The 21089-nt window shown below is 34.4% G+C and overlaps 1 non-coding gene across 1 annotated transcript; it reads left to right on the top strand.

Moving 5' to 3' along the window:
• Nucleotides 1-10422: 10422 nt before the first annotated feature.
• Nucleotides 10423-10530, top strand: LOC114632309. Its single transcript, XR_003713072.1, has one exon. It is a non-coding gene; the product is annotated as a U6 spliceosomal RNA (small nuclear RNA).
• Nucleotides 10531-21089: the final 10559 nt, after the last annotated feature.

Below are 21089 nucleotides of genomic sequence, written 5' to 3'. Positions count from 1 at the left end.
TTATTTTACAGAAAAATGTCATAAAATAGTTGTATAATACAGTCATGAGAACACAACTAGATAAGTTGTGTCCCCAGTTCCTACCTCATCTAGTTCTTTATATAATTTTACTTTACCTAATAAGATGCACTTGCTTCTTTGAATGAAAACTTCTGTTTTGAAGATGAAAACTGTGACAACAATGTTTCATAACTTCAAGCTTAGAAATCAGTCACTGCTATATGTTTTAATGCTATACAGAGATTGACATGGCTGGTCAAAAGTTATAGGGGAGAATTTATGACTCTTTGGTTCACAACCAACCAAACCCCCCAGAGTTCCCAGGAACTAAACCACCAACCAAAGAGTACACATGGAGGGACCCATGGCTCTAGCTGCATGTGTAGTAGAGGATGGCCTTATCTGGTATCAATGGGAGAGGAGGCCCTTGGTCCTGTGGAAGCTCGATGCTAAAGCATAGGAGAATGTTAAGGTGGTCAGGTATGAGTGGAGGCATTGGGGGTTGGGGAAGCACCCTCATAGAAGCAGGGGTTGGGGGATGGGATATGAGGTTTGCTAATGGGAAACTGGGAAGAGGGACAATATTTGAAATGTAAATAAATAAAATAAGCAATACAAACATAAAAGTAAAGAAAAACTATATCCTCCATACACACACAGATTAGTATAGTTCTCATCCCCCATGAGAGAAGCGACTTTGTGCAACGTATGAAGGTTACATAGAGACTCAAGAATAGTCAAAATGACTGTGAAGTGATTAGCCCTAAAAGGGATATCTATATCAAAACTCTTAACTCAGGTTTGGATCATGATAGAAGAAGAAGTTTAAGGAATTTTAAAGCCAAAACTTGAGTAGAAGTACTACAAGATGACATTGGGACTAGAAAAGGCCAGTGTACTTACCAACTCACAGAAGCTTTGAAATTATATCAGAGTATTACTGTTAAGGCATCTATTTCTCAATTACTCCATTTTATAATGGTGAGACTTAGATATCAACCCTCCCTAATACAATGATTTTAAGTATATTAGTGATAAAATAAACAAAGTGTGCAAATTAAAGATGTCTGACACTCTAGAATTATGGGGAGAATACTTTCTAATAAAACCTTCAAATGCCAATTATCATGATCATTGTAAAGAGTTTACGTGAGAAACTACAATTTTAGTGGCTAGAGATATGGAGAAATGGTTCTACATTTAAAAACATTTGCTGTGGTTGTAGAGAGATTTTGGTTCCAGCACCTGCCTACAATGGCTTAAAACCATCTACAATGCCAATGGATTTGATGCCCTCGGTGACCTGCAATAGTACAAGGCAGACACATAATGGACTTATATTCATGTAGACAAAACACATACCTAAATTACATATAAATATATATTTTAGAAAGTATGAACTAATATCCTTGTATTTCCTTGGGAGTTTTATTGTATACTAGTAAAACTGTAAGTGAGATGGATTTTAGTGTTTTTAATATCGATTTTATTTTAATCATTTGAAAGTAAAATAATAACCTATAATAAAATCGTAATTCTGACTTGAATATGATCATTATTTGTTCCTAGTTTTGTGTTCAAATATTCTGTTTTAATTATTTTCTGTTATGTTTTGTTTTGTTGAGTCCATTACGACTCTTAAATAAATTATTAAATTTGCTGATTTCTCTCTTCTTTTGAGGTAAAAGATATATGTGTAAAGAAGTACATGTGCAGTTTGTTTTCAATGCAGAAATTAGAAGTTGAGTTGGGAAGAGCTCCTAGGGAACTAGGCAGCAGTGGAGTATCAGCTGGCTGTCAGAAGCAATATCAAGCTGGCTAAAGTCAGATTGAAAAAGAAGCCACACTTTTTAAAGTAAAATGAATTAGTAACTTCAACAAAATGTTATTTTCCTTCCTTTTTTAAAGTATCTTATTGACAGTGTGATTCCCTTCAGGCAGCTCTATAAAACAATATGACCTTTAAGTAATTGAGAGCCTAGCTTATAATTAAGATTCATTGAATTCCTATTCTTGCTTTTAAATATTAAGACTATTGTAAAAACACCCAACCTAGCTGCTCTGCCTCTGTTGTGCAGATAGCTTCTTTGTTGAGAGGAAGTGCAAACATTTTTTTCTTCACTTGAGCCTAAGGAAAACATCCCCCGTGGTGATTAGCTGCAGCATAATTTTCTTTCTTAACTTTCATGCCAGTGTACTGAATGGCCTTTTATTCTACTTAATGATACAAGCCTAAATTAAATATCAACATTTCAATAGCTGGTCATAGTATTCATTTGGAACTCTGAAAATTATGTAAATTACATGTACACTAATTTGAATATGAATTCATTAGTAATTTTAGAATTAAAAATAATATTTTTTGTCACTGTTTTTTTCCAGGGTGACATATCTAACCATTGATATTTTGAATAGTTTTCAGATGTTAGGTGGTATCTATGGGAGACAAATTTTAAGCAAGCATTTTTTATTAACCCTGAAACCCTTTTAGGATTTTTCCTATCGTCTATTGATAAGTTGTTGGTAGATGCTAAGGGATTTTGTTGGGTGGGGAATTCATTGTGAATATAACTAATTTATTAACAAAAAAGAATAATTTCAATGAGTCCTTGTGAAAATGTAGTATGATAAAGTGTCACATAATTGTTTTGCATTAGTTGTTATGCTTTGTGTTTTTTAAAATAGGTTCCTGTTCTATAGATGAAGATACAATGGAAGTTTCTATGACTCATGGTCACTAGTCTTGTCCAATCCTTTTCAGTTCTGTGTGCAGTATGAATCAATATCAAACAGAGGTTGTGGAGCATTTCACTACAATGACCTTCCTTTGCTGACCTTCGCACTTGAGAGTAGGGAGTGGCCACTTTATACATTGAGCTGTCATAAAGAGAGTAAGTGTTCTAGCCACTGAGACCTAAAGACAACTGAGCTGAAAATAAATATCGGCTTGGACTAGTGACTATGGCTCAGATGAGTTTATTGATTGCAGCTCACTAATGATTTGTGGATGATTCTTTCCTGGAGAATCAATTTTTTGGAATCACATTTTATAATGATTGTTTACATGATGAATGTCATCAACTGTGGGAAGTTCTTAAAACACCTCTAATCTTCAGTTTTTATTTCTTCCTCCCTTTAGATATCTGGCCAAGTCGAGTGACTGATACACTCATCTAGGATTTAAAAATAACATATATTTTACTATCAACAACCTACTTACAATTGGTTTTAAGGCATTTTTTTTATGAGCCAAGAATAGAGAGAAAATGGCAGTTTATATTTATTGTGATTTTAAACTTAACGACGCTCGTTTCCAAGGCTACTTGACATTTCAATTATCACTGTTGAACTGTCAGCCTCACTATTACAAATGTGTGAGGCACAGAAGCATTTCCTCTGGAATGTACAAGAACGTAGTTTATACCTTTTCTCATAAAGACTTCCAGAAGTTTTGCACATATTTATATGAATGGTTAACAATGAATCAATATGATATATTTTACTAAATCAAGCTTATTTGTAAGTATCTGTCATCTGTGGTATGTGTGGACAGTGACACAGATATGAGGGAAAACCTATGAGATAATGCTGTCACATGGATATTGATCAGTCTACTTGCCTGAATTCCTAAGCACATTAACTGTTCCAACTCACTTTATTCTCATTTCATATCATAACCATGCCCTCATAGCATATGATGCCATGGTTCTGGGCTTAAGCCATATGTATTCAACAGAGTTTGACTAAGACAGCCAGTTAAATACACAGCTTTTACCAGTCCTGTATTTTTCTTCGATTTAGGTATCTCTAGAAGCATTTCTAGGTGTAGAAGATACACTTTGGATGGTGAAAAAAAATCTAAAGATTTTAAAATATTATATTTAACTTTAAATATTTAATGATATGTGAAAATCTCTGTTAAAATATATTAATGTATATTTTAATCAATTTTCCAGTGTACCAATGGACTATGAGAATATTTTATTAATACTAAATTTAGTTGCATTTAGTACATAGATATATAGTACTTGACTATGTTGATATTACAAGTGAATACTTGGCATGTTACTCTCGGGTTTGATATTAAAACTGACTGTAGCTCTGCTGTGCAGGTCAAGGAATTAATGTAGGAATAGAAGCTTAAAAGTGGAGATAATGGTGAGCTACAGCATATGCAATTGAGAGGTTTCATTGGAAGCATATGATAATCTGGCATTAATACAATGTTTGAGGACCACAATACACGGGGAGGTTACAAGGTTTAAGCAAGTACTTGTCTAGCCAAATACTCAGGTATCAGAACTGATACTCTGTTATATCTCATTGCCATAACTTAAAATCAGAAAGCCATGAGAAAGCTTTACTTATTAAAAAGAAGAACCACCATGAAGTATAGGAAACCTGTTACCGTTCGAATTCATCTACCAAATACTTCACAAGCTTTCCATCAGTAAATTGTTGGTAAAAACTATTCCAGCAAAGCGAGGGTCAGATTCTCTGGATTGTATTGTAGCTCTGGGCAATACTCAGCAGCCTTCATCTCATAAATAACTTTATGTTCTCAGAATATATGAATAGTAATGATGGCAATCTAGCTTGACTTCCCTTTCTCCATGTCACTGATGTCATGTTCTTCTGTCTCATTAAATGTAGCCGAATTGTCTCACAAGCCACTTTACATTAATTGAAATGTAGCTCGTTCCCACATGCAACGAACACTATTCATTCTTTAAAAAAAATCCATTTATAATTTAATACACATATGGTTGTTCATTAAAATTCTCCTTTTTACTTCTCTCTCTCTCTCTCTCTCTCTCTCTCTCTCTCTCTCTCTCTCTCTCTTTCTCTTTGTGTGTGTGTGTTTGTGTGTGTCTCTGTGTGTATGTGTTTGTATGTTCATGTGTTTAACCAGAGAGTTTAAATACCATTGTCTGCATGTACATGGATTCACATGGGTAGGTTGTTGCTTTCTTGAGTGAAGTCAGTGGCTACACCACTAAACTACACTATACTTTATCTCTTGTAGTCTTTAGCTGATTATATCTTTTCTGAGGTTGCTTAAACACTAGGTGAAATGCTGACTATATAGTTAATCATTTCATTACCATGACACAGTAAAAGACAGAGAAAACTCTTTTCTGTGTAGATGATATCTCATATGTGAAATATCATTGTAATGACTACATTTGCAAGGTCGGTTTTAACTTGAACATTAAAAATAAAATGATGCATATCAATATCCATATCAATATGATTTCATTGGATTTGTGGCATGCATTTTATCTGCTGAAGAAATTTCAAAATTTATCTTGTGTTGCTTCAGATGAGTTACTGCCAAGAATTGCAACTAAGTATACAAGATTATGATTTCTTTTTCTTACAGGTATCTGTTTTATTCAGAGCAAAGTAAAATCAATGAATCGGGTGGTCTAACTGCTATCATCTTGAGTTATAATGTATTGCATTTAGTTGTAATGAACAGGCTTCATCATTCTCTAATCTATAATACTGTGTGAAACATCATGACAGAAAATACCATTTTATAAATACACAAGAAAGGATTCTCCCAGAACCACTATAGGTAGGGAAGAAGAATGCATGTCAAAATGAGTTTGTTAAAGTATAAGTCCTGAAATGATGAAATAAGAGTCTAAAATCAGAACCATATTTTAACTGCAGAATATGATAAATGGATAATTACTAAACTCTGCATTGCCCTAAGGATGTACAGTGAATAGAAGAATGTTCATTTATGAAAATCTAAGCAATGACAAGAATACTGAAGAATACTGGCTTTTATGGAGTAACAGGAGGAAGCATTACATAGCTCTCTCCATGCATTTTGATTAAAGTAGTTTTGTTCTGAGCACTTACATTAAAAAATGCGGGGCCTTCTTGTCCCTGAGCTGATTGTTTAGGTTTCTAATCTTACCAGCAGTAGGAACTATGGTGTAGGGTCCTATCACATTCCCAAATAGGTGCCAGGTGCTACTATATTGTGATCAACTATCCTGACAAATGAGGATTAGGGACATAAGCATTTGTTTTGGGTTACAGGTCCCAAGGGGGTGCTATCCATTATGGTAGGGAAACATGAGGCTGTCCTGTCACTCAAGAAGCACACAAGTCACATTATATCTGTATATCAGAAGACAAGAGAAGAAAAGCATATCTGATGAGACCCAGAATTCTCAAAGCCACCTCAGTGCTGTACTTTCTAGACTCTTGTCTCCTAAGGTCCCATAGGAAGCAACATTGTCAAGTCCTTAAAAGACATTTTCTTTCTTTCGTTAACTTAAAAGCAGTGGTGTTGCGGCTCATCATTATGGAAAGGATTTCCAAGGTGCTAAGGAGTTGTAGATCTTTACAAGAAATAATTGAATTTATTATAAATTTTTCTGGAACAGGAAGGATATAGAGACTATTATACTTAAGAACATTGTCAAGCTTTGCAAAGGCTTTGATGGAGAAAACTGACAAGGAGTCAGATTTTTTGCTCAATCATATACGCAATCTATTAGGATAAAGACTAGAAGTTGAACAGAAAGAAACTTGAAATGGAGGAGAGCAGGGAGATTCTTCCTGGAGACTTGGTCGGTTCTGTCACTCAGTGAATTGCACACATTCGTTAGGCTACACCAGCTCAGGAACAATTGCAAAAGAAGTTTGAATGGGTAGTCAAATTTTCTCGTTTAAAAATTCATTATGCATCTACATTAATCATGGTATACCATTATTTGCTTGAGGATAAACCTAGATATAAATAAATTTGAGGACAGAAAATAAAAATGTATGTCTTCTATGAACTGGTTTCTTTTCATCTTTTTTAATTGGATATTTCATTTACATTTCAGATGTTATCCCCTTATCCATTTCCCCCACCCCTCCTGCCCAGGAACCCCCTTTCCCATCCCCCCTCCTACTGCTTCTATGAGGATGTGGCCCCACCTAGCCCCAACTCCCCACACTCGAATGGTTTCTAGCATAGATGTACAACTAAAGACTGGATCAGATGCAGGGATTAAACTTAAAGAAATGAAAGAGTAAGAAGAAAGATGAAAGAGAGAAGAAAGAATGTTGCTGTTTAATATTCTATATTTTTAAAAGAATAAAAGACTTATAAGTAAGTATATGCTAATATGAATAAAGGGTTTGGACAGACATATATTTCTCTATAGAAAAAAAACACAGTTGTTACTAAACATATGAAAAGATACCCAAGACACTTGTTATTGGAAAACTAAAGTAAACTGCCAGGGATGGAGAAAAGAGACATACCAGGTGATAAGACAATTGCTTATGTAAAATGCTTTGTGCTAGAACAAAAGCTAGGTTCATAGGCACAAGGAGACAGGAACTCCTCTTGATTTTTATCCTAACATAGATGATGAATGTGTCTTTTTCCCATTGGGTGAAGTACCATTTCAGTCTTTCGTGATTGATAAATTTAAAAGAATAGAAGTAAAAAAAAAAAGGAGGCAAAACTGGAAGGGGTCAACACAACAACTCAATCACTTAGGTCTAAGATTAAGCAGGGATCTAAAGTATAAAATTTTTAACTCAGTGGTGAATTAAGCATTTGTAATGAGGTCTTATAAGGGGAGAGATAAAAATATTTCAATTCCTTGTCAATCTTCTATAGTATTTGATAGAAAATGCTAAAATGTTAAATCAATGTTTTTTTTTATACCTCAACTAAAGTGACGCAAGGATTTTCGTCACAAAAATTAACTTTAGAATAAGCTGTAATCAAGCAGTGTTGATCTGTGTTGAAGAAATGCTGTAACATAAATAGTACAGGGTTGACTAGAAAGAACAGTTAAGGGAAAAGATTGGACTCAAGTGTGGATGTTGATTTCTTGAGAGTCAACTTAATTGTTTTGTTGGAGCCACATTTGCTATTTTAGCGACACCTGAAGGATGTCTCAATGAGTTGCTAAAAGAGCTTTAAATGACATCATAGGGTGGTTGCCAGGAACTGAGTACAGTTAGAGCTTGTAAAGCAAAGCTAAATGAAAGCTCAGAATAGTTAAGGGAGTTAGGATATTTTCATGGTAAATAATCTTATGGTCTCATTTGGGAGATTACCAGAAAATATCAGGCAATGAAAAGTGCCACGGTGGAAGGCAGCATATGCTCAGATCTTAAGCGTGGCTTATGACTACTTTGACGTTGTAATTTAATAATATATATAAATGTAAAGAAAATCATGTCTGAAAGGAAAACAGTTACATTTAATAATATATGACAGATGCCACACCAAAAAGATACACTGACTGTATATAGATAACTTGAGACCAAGTTTGACTATGTCAGCATCTTGACTGTCAGCTGGCAAGAGAATCAAGTTAGATTCCTGAATGAGAGTCTACATAACATTATCATGTCCCAATAATTTCCCCAGACTTTACCTTTTTCTTGACTCAACCTGTGATTCTTTTTTGTATTCAAACTACGTATTCTACCCAATTTATCTGAGTGGTTCAATATTAATGAAACACTCCCCAGATGTCCATGGTGACAGAACAGAGTTGTTTTTATCCATTTCCAGCTCATCATAACTACTTACTAGCCTTCATTTGTTTCTCCTTGATTGCTGCTATTATTAACGTAACGTTCTTTATCTTTTCCTATATTTCTCATAAATATTCTATTTAGCTTTTAAGAGATAAAGTTTATTAAAAACTGTATAATATCTAATTCTTCATGGAATCCTGAAGAATCAAATCTTGCCATTTTATTACACTAGTCTAGTGATGTTACTAATGAAAATGAGAAGCTATTTTGTAAATGTCTTTGGTTGCTTAGATGTTTTTGTTTTAGGGATACTTTAACAGATTTAATTTTAGATGTGGGAAGGAATCATTTATATTTCAAGTAGTTTCTTTCCTTGTTTGACTTTTCAGGTCAGGGATTTTATTTTGCTCAGATAAACTTAGATTATTCTCCTACTTTATAAAAAGTTATTACTAGTCAGTCCCTCATAATAGAGAATTCCATTTTCCTTTCTACTGTCAATTGTTCCAACTCTTCAACTGAACAAGAAATATCCTGTTTGACTATTAAAATACAAGTTTCATTTTCTACAGACTTATATTTTGGTTTTGTTGACTTTCAATAGGAAACTCAATCCTTACAGGATTGTCATTTTCTTATTCTCATTTATTCTTAGATTCCCTCATTGTCTTTCAATCCACCCTGCATCATAAGAAAGAGTTATGTTTAAGTCCCGGTCAACACAGGAGAGACTGCTGGGGCAGGGCGCTTTGAGGTGCATTAATGAGAAAACTTTATATACATGGCTGGAATGTTTTTAAATGTTTTTCTAAGAAAAGAAAAAGTATTTCAGTTATTTTTTTCTTTTTCTTTATGGATATTTATCAGTGGATGACATAATTCATTGGGGTCATAGATTTTTCTTAAGCCACTTTTGACATGACTTATCTGAGAGAATCTGTTTTGTCGAAATTACTTCTGAGATATTTTCTATTTAGACCCCACGACAGGAATAAAATGATTTGAGTTTTATTTTGGGAAATATTCAAGAATGTTTTAATTGAATGGAGTCGAACAAAATTCATTTGTCATCAGAATGTTTATATCTCAAATGCTCCAAATTTTGACATGTTCACATGTGAGCCTAGGACAGGTGTCTAGAATTTTAATGTAAGTCCATCTGTGCATTGACACAAAAACACTCTGTATGGCAGTAGTAAAAAAGAAAACACATATACAAACACACACACACACACACACACACACACACACACAAAGATAATTGGATTTAAAGCAGTTTTACAAAACTAAGGATCATATGCTACTGGAATGTCCAGCATTCATTATTACAAGAAACTTTTTGTCATTTCCTGTAGGAGCCTAAGACCATAGACTGAATGCTATTTTTATTTTTTACTTTAGTGAGTTTGAGAGTTTTTTACAAAACCCAGATTTTGTGACTAAATTAAAGGATGTCCCTCAAATTCAGTATCCTCCCAGAGAAACAAATTTCTTGAGCATGATGATTAAATTAGTAGATTTTAATTTTTTGTAATATACAGAAAACAAATATGCAGAAATATAGATTACAGAATCAGCATGCCTCCGTATCTTGCATATGCTTCTCTTTGATGTCCACGTGTAAACATTGGCTCTACTGATGACTTTTGCCACTTGCCATACTCTGTCTCTTACACTCCTAAACCTATTTCTAAACTAATGTAACTCAAAGATTACCTTGAAGAATATCTTATATACCACAATATAGTCCTTAAATGTATACGTACTACAGGGTTATCACAATTGTTAGCGTTATGTATATTCGTAAAGGAGTATCAATTAATTATAGCTATATTCTTTAAAATAGGCTGTGTTTTGATTCAGATAAATTGTGAGAATAAGAGATATCTGAAAATTCAAAACCTCGTGCTCACTTCTGGATCACATATCCTCAAATTGGAACAATATAGAGAAGATTAGCAATGGTCTCTGCTCAAGGATGACATACAAATTCATGAAAAAATTCTTATTGTTTCTCAAGACCCAGCTATATAATTCTTGGGCATATTCCAAAGGATGTCCCATCCTACCACAAGGTCAATTGCCCGATCATGTTCACTGCAGCTTTCTTCATAATAGCCACAAACTTGAAACAACTTAAACGCTCATCATCTGAAGAGTTTATAATCCAAATATTCTACATTTACACTATAAAGGATCACTCGGCAGTTAAAAAAGGACATCATGAATTTTGCAAATCATCCTGAGTGAGGTAATCTAGAAAATTATGGTATGTATTCACTTGTAAGTGAATATTAGCTATTAAGTAAATTATACGAAAGTTATATTACACAGACTCAGAGAGGGGAGATAAAGAGGAGAGCTATAGATGGAAGCATGAAGTCCTTGGGAAGGGAAGTAGAACTGATATAATGGATAGACTGGGGAAGGGTGGGAACGGAAGTGAGATGGAGCATGTGGGAGTAAAGAGAGAAAGAATGTGCGGAGAAACAGTTGGATTTTTGGTGAATCGTTGTGTTGGGGCATGTACTAGTACAGTGAACACTTCCTGGAATCTGTGAGGGTGACCCCAGTGAGGACTTATAGTAACGGAGGACACAGAGTCTGAACTGGCCATCTTTTGTAGCCAGGCAAGGCTTCTAATGGTAGAACTGAGTTACATTTGGCTGAATAGCTGGCAGAGGAGTTCCAGAGGAAATCACTAAACAACACAAGCTTTTGCAAGAACAGAAGCTTGCCGCCTGAAAACTGACAGCAGGGCTCCATTTCCAAGGACGATTTCTACTCACCTCAACCAAAATTTAGAGGATAAGCTAGTGCAGACTTGGAGCCTTTGCCCCTACATTTTAGGCTGTTGGTACAAGAAAGTACTCTGAAAAGAGAAACGTGGACACCATTCCAGGCACAAAAACCTCCATGTACAATCTGTCCTGCCTGCAGGATATGCTGGGGCAATGGTCGTTCAGAGTATATGAGAGTGGCCAACCAATGTTTGGTTTAACTTAAGCCCATGTACATATAGGGACACCATGCAGTATTCTTCCTAGATGGCCAAAATCCAGAGACCGGATAACTCAGAGACCTAGGGTAGAACAAAACAAGACAGGCAGAAAAAAAAGCCATGAAATGTTTCCTAATGCTGTTTTGCTGTATTCATAGATTGTTGCCTTGTCCAGTTTTCGTCAGTGAGGCTTCCTCTGGCAACAGATGGGAGGAAGATCAGAGACCCACAGTCAAATCTAATATATAAAAAAAAGAATTCTTAACTTAGAGTATAAAATAAACATACGTGAATCAGATGACCAGCATTAATTTAGGAACTATTACAGTAAATAAATACAATTTAAAAATCATTGTGAGTATCCTATTTCTTTTCAGTATCCTATCTTCTCTCTAGGTGAATTGATTGACAATGGGGAAGGCACTTGACATATTCTTGTCTTTAAAATAGCTACAAATTCTTTTATGTTCAGCTTTCCAAATGCTCATTTTGCACAAGTTAGAAAGTATTAACTTTATGTAGTAGTGTTTAAATTATATTGTCCTTGATAATATTCTAGATGTTTTTCAATTGTGATGCATTTTTTTCTTTTACGTGTTAGTACATTGTAATAAAATGTGTAATATCTTTGAAATAGTTCCTATTAGAACTACTATATCTGTAGCAAACATCAGAATAAAGTGCCTTTAGAATAAACTTCTGGAGTAGAACACAAAAAGGGGCAGATACTCAGATATTAAGCCTCAGTGATTCTCAGTGCACAAACCAAATTGTTAAAAGAAAAGGAAAAAGCTTTCTTAAAGAAAAGCAGGATATTTTTGTTCAAGTGCCATGACTTTCCTGGTAACTTGTCAGTCTCAAAAAGACAGAATGTGTAAACCCTTTCTGTGGGACAGATGAGTATCATTACTACACTTAAACCAGAGAACAATTGAAAAAGTGCAAACGGGAGAATCACCGTCTCTCTTCCTATTGGCAGCACAGAATCAATGTAGTGGTGCTAATACCAAACTGCTTAAAGACTAAGAAATGAGAAAAAACAATCTAAACTTTGAGAGGTATTATATTCTCAAGTCATTTATCACCTGAATCAACCGAAACTCCCACCAAATTATGAGTTTTCTCAGCTCCTCAGAATATGTTGCTACCAACAACATTCTATAAAAATAACTCACCAATTCTGTACATGAGATTAAACATTTAAAAAAAGAATGAAAACAAATAAAAAAGATAAAAATAAATGAATATATCTTATTACAGGTGAATGACACTACAAATAAATATATCTACAAAAGAAAAAATATAGCTTAAAGTATGTGTAACAGACATGGTTATAAGTGTTTTGAAAATCAGCTTTATTTTATTAATCTAATTTTAGAAATAATATTTTATCAATATTCTAAATATGGATTAATATTTAATAAGTTTTCCTGAATGTATGAAAATACAAGGATTTCATGATTATTTTCATTATTTTTTACACTTCATGTAAAATTTTAACTTTAACATTGAGTACTGATGAATCATAAGAGCATAATTACGGGGCTGGAGAGATGGCTCAGTGGTTAAGAGCACTGACTGCTCTTCCAGAGGTCTTGAGTTCAAATCCCAGCAACCACATGGTGGCTCACAACCATCTGTAATTGGATGCGATGCCCTCTTCTGGTATGTCTGAAGACAGCCAGTGTACCCACATACATGAAATAAATAAATAAATCTTAAAAAAAAAAAAAGAGCATTCTTACTCCCAAAGTTGTTTTTGATAATAGTGTTATACGAAACAACAGGAAACCCTATCTAAGACATAAGCTATATTTCAGTCAGTTTTCCCCAAAGAAAAATTTCCATTTTGGGGGAATTGTGAGGCTTTTATTTTGCTTTTTATTTGTTTACCCTGAACAGCAGTGAAAGAAAATAAAAATGCAAGAACTTTGAGTGTTCTTATTATGCCTAGGTCAAACAACCAAGATATGACTGAAACCCACAGAGCCTTGAACCTGGGATGGCTGCCAAAATGGAAAGAAGAGGGAAAGGAATCAGATCACTGAGGCAGAGGCCTCTGAAGGTGTTATTAAGCTGGCGAAATGGAAAAGAAAAATTAGTAGTGACAGATACTGGTTGAAAACTGTTCCAGGAAATGAGATTTAATGTGAAGTACATTATCTTGATCGGAAGATAATGCAGCTCAGTATGAAGATAATGTATGTACAACAAAATTAGAGCCAACGTTTCCGAGACTATAAAATCACAAATTTCTGTTATTAATTTAAGTTTTCTACGGCTCCTTCTGTCTTAATAAACAAAGGCAGAGACATCTGAAAATGACATAATTTGGCATTCACAATTTTGTATTGTGATATATTTCATTTAATAAAAATAGACATAAAACAAAGAAAAGAAAGATATGCTTGAAAATCAAGAGAAAAAATTCTTGAATATGGTCATAGGCAAGTGTAAGTGTCACAAGGCAGGTGTCATATGACAATGATTAAAGGAATAGCTTAGGAAGCCAAAACCAGCATGTCCTTGTATGTACAGAAATATGAACTACATACATAAAGGCAGTCTAATGGTGTTATAATTAATGCACATACTTCGTCAATGAATAAATAAAACTGAGCTATTCATACAGCAGAATATCATTTAGGTAGAGGAATGAACAAGGTATTGATACTCTCAACAACATGCTTCTGTCCAAGATCAATTATACTGAGTAAAGAAACAGAATTTCTAATGGTTTTTTTTCTGTTCACATTACATTTCTGAAAGATTAAAAAAAAAATTGATTGTAGGAAGCAGATACAGGTTAACTGTGGAAAGTAGCAGCCTGACCATAAAAAGTATAAATGCAACAGGAGAGAACTGCCAGGGACCTTGGATATGTTCATGAACTTAATTGTGCTGATGGATTGAAGGGCAAAGAATGCATAATAAGTAAATCTTTTGAAAATAGACTTCCACTTCACCATCATTCCTAGAAATCCACTGGGTAAAATACCCATTCACAAAAGTAAGGAATACTTCATGTCTGTCCTACAGCTGAGACGCACACAGTTCCTAATAATCTCGTCATTGTGGAGGCAATATAATTTAACATTTAGTGTTTGTGTCTTTCCCTGTAATTAAATAATATTTAACTATAGTTCAAAAATATGCTTTCTTGAGTGGGTCTCATGTAGAATAGAACGAACACAGTGATGCACATGGTTTTCTGCCCTTCTTTCAGTGTTGTTCAAAATCTTGTGGTTCTTAGAATGCCCATGTTAGAACGGCATGTCACACAATTTACTTCTACCTGAAAAACTTATTTTAGAGACAACCACAGATGTAGGTTTCTGACTCATACCAATTTTTCCATTTGGCTTCATAACAGAGTGCATAGCCTTCTGAAAACTCAGTTTACAGGGGCTGTTACAATGCATTTCAGGAATGGGAAAGAATTTTCTAGGAGGCTGTGTCAGGAGTTGTGGGCTAAGATTCAAATAGTATAAACATTAATCTAGTAACTTCCTGAAATTTTATCTGCTCACCTAGAGATATGGGAATTTAGAAATGACAGTAGTTGTCATGGTTACTCTCTATTTTACTGTGGATACATTAGTGAACTCTCACAATGTTGGTCATCTTTTTGTCACTATAACAAAATATCAGAGATATTCATTTAAAAATGTATAATTATAACTATAATTTCAAAAATAAGAGAAATAATTTAAAATATTCTCCGAAATGTATAATTTTTTCCCATGGAATAATTTTGATATTTAAGGATAAATTTATTTTCATTATTTATTAAATATCAGATCTCAACAATGACTTGAATTGTTTTATGTGTCTAAAAAAAAGACTGTTTCTACATGGTTTGTGGCTGGTAACTTTTAATTTCTTTTTGAAGTAGTTGAATTTGTAATTTATAAATAAAATTTGTTGAGAAGGTTATTAAATGAATATCAATGGTCCAGATGATTTTTAGAAATGAGAAACAAATATTATTAAATCTCAGAAAATAAACTCATGGTATGTAAACCATTTGTTGGTCTTGTCCTTTTATTTTATACTGAAAACTTATAAAAACTGACCTAGTCTTGAAATCTCTGAACTGAGAGCTTTGTCAAGTCAATTAAAATTTCTAAGTTTCAATTTACTCCTATATTATAATATAGAAGCAAATGTAAAATACTATTTTTTATTCTACAGTGGCATGTGAACTATACTAAAGAAATAAACACCTATAATGTTTGTTCATGAATAATGGAAGAAATTATAATATATTCCTTGTTTCTAAATCCCATATCTCTTACTAATATAGATTCTATAGAATCTATATCCAACTTCTTCGAAAAATATTACTAGAACTTACAAATTATTTCTATTTCCACCTTATATTTTAGAGGAATAAAATGAAGGAAGCTCTGAGCATGAACCCCCAGACTGCTGACAGTATGGATACAATAATGTCAATTGCCTGCCAATAATAATAATAAATAATAAAACTTGACAAATATTCTATGGATACACTATGATTGTTTTCAATTCCTTATAATTTGATCATTGCTCAAAGCATGCTACATAGCACAACTGATACCTAATTGTATATCAGAATGTAAGGAAAAGAATATTTTCACATCTTCTTTACGATTATATTATGTCCTTTTAATTGAAATATTTTCCCCTAATATTCTAGAAAACTTGCCAATACTGTGAAATGTAGTAGTTTACCATATCTGTGAGTCAAGGTTATACTCATATTTACATTTGATTTTTAAGAAGTTCATATAATGTTACTCTCAAAAAATGAATGAATTGATATTGAAATCCATTCTAGGAGAGAGTAAAGTTAATAATCACTTCATTATGATATGGTGACATTACAATATGGTGACATTTACAGATGAGATATAAATAAAACACAGTTCATAAAAGTAGAACCTATGAGCCAGGTTTGGGAGTGGATGACTGAGTGGAAAGCTCAGCACTCAGTAGGCACATGAGAGCTCAAACGAATGGAGAGCGTGAGTTTCAGGTCAGTCCTTGCTTCCTAAAAAAGATCATACCTTAACCTTAATTTATTTCTGAAGGCAGTGATATTATTTATTTTTATTTTGGGCTGAAATTCCTGTTTCTAAAATTATATAACTTATAAGAAAATTATATTATTTTAACATAGCATTTGGTGATCTATCTATCTATCTATCTATCTATCTATCTATCTCTATCTCTATCTCTATATCATCTCTATCTCTATCTCTATCTCTATATCTATATCATCTATATCTGTGTCTGTATTTATGATTTTTCTTTTCTCAGGCATGCGTTTTTGCTTTGATTTTCTTTGTTTTATTGTTGTTGCTGTTTAGGTGGTTGGTTTTTATTTTTTAATTGTTGTATTAAAAAGTGTGAGCCTCTGTCTCTGTGGAATGATTACATAGCCCTTGCACACTTTTAGTTCCAGGAACATGGAGAGAGACATCCATTTTTACAACCCTCTCCTGAATTACAGCTTCAAGTATTATACAGTAGATATAAACCAAATATTAAAGATGACAGTGGATCAATTAGAGAATCTAAGACCTAAAGTGGTACATTTTATATTTTTTTTTTCTGTTTTGTTTTCCAATATTATGGGTGGAAGAGGTTTCAACTCAGAAAATCCACTGGACATAGCTAATACTAATATCTTTATCAAACTTTTGTATATATAAAGAGGAACAAGAAACATTTGAAAATATTTGGATACTAGTGTTTCTTCCCTAGCTCATAGCCAAATAAAACAGTGACCTCCAGCCTCAGCTACAAGGACAGTTACTTTAAAATACTATATCTTTACTGTTGTTAGGAGATAATCCAGGACTATCATGCTGCCAAGAATATTAGTGCAGAGCTAGAAGTTCCATCTCTTCTGTCCAGTAATGAGTTGATTCCTCTGCAAGAACCAGTGGTGATCTGTTAACAAATTGGATGTCAAACAGTCAATGGCAATGAGATGTGCTTCTCTTGGCCTTCTCTCAAATGATGTAAGTAGAGACCTAGTGGAGAGGTTCAGGATTCTCCAATTACCAGACAACAGGAAGAACCCTTTTACTGCAGTGTTAATAGAAACCATGTGGGTGTCAAAAGTACTCTTTCCACTCTAGATTAAAGATGCCCTTTTCTTCAGGGTATGTATTAGACACTGTTCTAGAGAGGAAAAGAACTGAAAAATAAATATTTAAAGGAAGTTATTAAAGTGGCTTATAGCCTGGGTTCCATCTAATCTAACAATGGATGTCTCCCAGTGGAAAGCCCAACAACCCATTACTTGTTCATTCACTGCCAGGAGCCAGCCCCAGCTTGGTGGGAGGAGAAAGCGATCTTCTTTCTTTTCCTCCTTGTCGGTTTTTCTTGAGGCAGCCCAGGGGGATAGGAATTGGAAGAGCCGTTGGAGGGGGTAAGACTTGGTCTTAGGAGATTCAGGTAAAGCCTTGGGCTTTAGGAGATTAGGGGTAAGACTTTGGTCTTAACAGATATTTAGGGTTGCTGTTTAATACAATCTTACTTGTTTAAGTTACTAAAGTTTACTTACTAAGCTACTGTAGCTGACCTGCTATCTGTTTGATCCTCTGAGGCCAGAAACTCAGTTTCTGGCCACTAGCACCTCAGCCCAGGGACAGCAGAGGATTAGGCAATGCCTTTGCACTCTCTCTGGAGGTGCTGCTAGGCTCTAACTTAGGTTTGAGGTAGAAAAGACACTTAGAAAAGTTATTATTGTTTATTGCTAATTGTAAAAAGTTTCCTATGAAAGCCATCTAAGAGAAAAGGTGGAAAAGTCCTAAGTGGGGAGAGGAAAAAAATTCTAACAGAGGAAAAATTCTAAGTGGGGAAATTCTAAGCAGGGAAGAAAGAAAGTGGGGAGCAGATGACTCCTAACAAACATCCCTCTGTCTTTGTCTTCAGTATTTATACCTCATTCCAAGTACATGATCACATGTCACAAAGTTCGTCACAAGTTCACACCAAAATTCAAATGATAAATTGAAATAGAAGTTAACAACAGATAATGCTTACGTGCATATCCATTAGGAGTAATTATCTGGCTAAACATCCACCACCTGTCTAGCTCTACAGGCTCACTGAAGGTTTAAAACTATAACTAAGAAATTAGTGAATTTTTGTATAGATAAACCCAGGCAGTATTTTCTCTTTTGTCCTACACCTATAATAAATTGTGAGTTCCCGTTTAGTGACCTTTGGTTAATTGTTTTATAATCACTTTGAAATGTGCTCTGAGTCTGGTTACTATCTAAGGGCAATTAACTGATGACACTCCGGAGACTGTCAGAGTTCTCATTGCAGCTTTGACTATCAGAAAAGAACTTAATACCAGTCCCACTATAAAAGAGCTAAATAATCATTGATATAATTTTAGGAATTCTTATAGGATTATCATTAAGACTTAAGTAGTCATCTATTTGTCTATATAGCATCACTACAAGACAGTACATCTTCATGGGTCTGCAGAGATCTGCTCCAAAGGGGTGTGCTATTGGTTAGTGACTGTTATATATATATATTTAATAATAACAATAATAGGAAAAGCATATTAATAGCAAGAATCTTTCCTAAAATATGTCTGCCACAGCCTTGCTGAATGGGGCACACTTGTCCAGATTATATAATAATCTGAGGCAAGCATTTCAGGATGATCAACTGCTAGTTATTAGTTTGTCCCATTATGGTTCCTGACAGTTCACAGGCTGAATTTTTTTAGTCATCAGTGTATGTCAGAATCTTGAAGAAGTAATTTCAGTGAAGCAAGAGTGAGGGCACCTAGGCAAAGAGCACAGTCTTCTTTATTCTTTTTCCTTTATGGAGACTGTCACAAGGTTTAGCACAGGATTAGGGTGTGAACTCTGGTCTCAAAAGATCTGTACTGTAGGTAAGTCTTCCTATCTCAAGTGATCTGGATTAAAATATCTTCCATCCTCAAATGACATAAGTTAACAACCAAGAATAGCCATACTGGAGTGGGAATTGAGGCTGTGAAAGTAATACAGAATCCTACCATCATCTGATAGCAAAAGGCAAAACACCTGAATTCTACTTTTGTTCCCATAGACAATATCAGAAGAAAACAAGGTTAAATTATGAATTGTATAGAATCCAAATGTCAACTATCAATAAAAAATTATTGAAAGTTTTACATTGAGTTAAAAAGAAAGCCAATAGGTATTGACAGTAATATGAGAGAGCTTTTGATTTTATGTAATCAAGTTTTAAAAGAAGCAATAAAAAATTACAGGCATTACAGGAAAAAAATACAAAGCCCTACTAAATAGAAGTACAGCCAAGCATTAGAATTACTACATAAGAACTCAAGTAGGAAGTTTTTCAACTGAAAATCCTCATTTGCTGACCTAAGAGCTAGAAGCTGGAGTCAGTGAGCTAGAAAATAGAAAAATAAATTTATGTACCTCAACCAAGACGTAAGCTAGAAATAAGGCAAAATGACAGCTTAGACATGGAGGAGATAATGATAAAAATAAAACAGTACCCATTTTTGTTTATTTTTGATAATCCTACAAGGAAGAAAAGACCATTTTCAGCATAGGGGAAGAAACTGTATTTCATACTATCTTACAGAAAACTCATTGGTATCTACTAAATGCAAAGAAATCATAAAGCTAAAGAAAAGTAAGAGCTGAATTAAAAAGTGATCAAATGGCATGAGGCCATGTTCAGCCACAGATATGAGTTCCTGCAGATGACAAATAAGTGCATAGAAGTGGTCATTGTCATTAGTAATTAAGAAAAGTAAAATGACTATTTATGTTTATTGTCTTGTTTGTACCTTGACTCTATGCCTTTATTGTACTGCTAGACCTTCAACCTAGAACTGACCTTAATACATGCATGTATTCAAAATGGTATAAAATGATACAGGATAAATGATACAGGTATAAAAGGATACAGGATAGAGGGTTCGAGGGAGGGGAAATAGGGAAAGGTGATGACATCTGTATTATAAATAAATAAAATATTCAATAAAAAAAGAAAGAAAAACTGTAACTGCCGTTTCTTTTGTAACGGCCGGTTCTGCTACTTTGTAAAGGCTGGCAGATTCTGCTGCTCCGGTCTGCAGGTCAGGGTCTAGCAAGAGAGAGAGTGGGGACGGAGGAAGGGGAAAAAAGGGGTGAGAGACACAAAAGACAGATACAAGACAGAGTCCGGTGGAGTCTCTTCAAGTCTCTTCTTTATTCTCCTCACTCCTTCCACCTTTCACCTTCTTACTCCTTCCACCTTCTTACTTCTTCCATACATAGAAAGGAAATCCTGGGTATTTATACCCTTTACCGCGTGACTTGCCCTTGTGGACAAGCTCAACTGAATCCACTATGTCACATGCCTTGTAGCCATGGATACCAGGAGCACCTTGCAGCTGGGGTCACTAAACAGTGTAACAAGATGTTTATTAGAGTGTGCTGAGCTTTTGCAGGGTGTTGAAAACAAGTCTCTTGTCAGGGTATATGGCTCGAGATAGCTGTAAAGATGATAGCAACTTTCGGCTAAGAGTCGGGTCCCAACAAAAAACAAGGCA

The sequence above is a fragment of the Grammomys surdaster genome, unplaced genomic scaffold (assembly GCF_004785775.1).
Source record: "Grammomys surdaster isolate TR1022 unplaced genomic scaffold, NIH_TR_1.0 372, whole genome shotgun sequence".
Taxonomy (NCBI): Eukaryota; Metazoa; Chordata; class Mammalia; order Rodentia; family Muridae; genus Grammomys; species Grammomys surdaster.
The sequence above is the reverse complement of the archived record's forward strand: the minus strand, read 5'-3'. Positions and strand labels throughout refer to the sequence as shown.